Source organism: Alligator sinensis, unplaced genomic scaffold, assembly GCF_000455745.1.
Source record: "Alligator sinensis unplaced genomic scaffold, ASM45574v1 scaffold964_1, whole genome shotgun sequence".
Taxonomy (NCBI): Eukaryota; Metazoa; Chordata; order Crocodylia; family Alligatoridae; genus Alligator; species Alligator sinensis.
Window position 1 is genome coordinate 10942 of NW_005842680.1, and position 929 is coordinate 11870.

Consider the following 929-nt stretch of genomic DNA (forward strand, 5'->3'; position numbering starts at 1 on the left):
CTCCACTGCCCACATCTTTCCAGCTTGATACCAACCCATCCACCGCCATTCTCTGGGTATGACACTGAGCCATTTTGCCACCCACCTGATCGTGTAATCATCTACGTGACAGCGGCTCAGTTTATTAATGCCATTAGAATGAGATACCATATTGAAGGCCTTCTTAAAATGCAAGTAGATGACATCTACCTCAATTCCTGTGTCTAAACATTTTGTGACCTGGTCATAAAAAGAACCAAGGTTAGTCAGGCAGGATCTACCTGCTATGAATATGTGCTCACTGCCCTTCAGCATCCCCCCACTTTCCAGGACTCCCGCAAATGTGATCCTTAATGTTTTCAAAGGTTTTCCTCAGAATAGAAGTGAGACTAACTGGTGTCTAGTTACCCGGATCTTCGTTCCCTTCTTAAAGATAGGGACCGCGTTGGCCCTTTTCCAGCCCTCTGGGACCTGACCCGAGTGCCACGAGTGCTCAAACAGCTGTGCCGGGGCTCTCCTATAATGCTGCCAAATCCTTCAGCGCTCTTGGATGAAGATCACGTGGGTCTGCTGACTTAAACACATCCAGTCTTTCCAAGTGCCTCTTCACCAAGTTGGCACAAACACTTGGTGGGCTGGTGTCCCTTTTATGCCTGTCTAGCATTCAACTGGGAGATCTGTCCTGTTCCATGTTCAGGAATACAGAAGCAAAAAACTCACTGAAGAGCTCAGCCTTGCCCTGCCCACCCCACCTATCACTATTTGCCCTAGTTTGTCCTGTAGGGTTCCTATGCTACCATGGCACCTTCTTTTTACTCCTTATTCACCTAAAGAAAGACTTTTTAGTTGTTTTTAATTTTTGTTGCCAGCCCAAGTTCCATTTCTGCTTCACCCTTTCTAACTGCCTCCCTGCAAGTGCGGGCCAAGTAGGTATACTCCACCTTGATAGA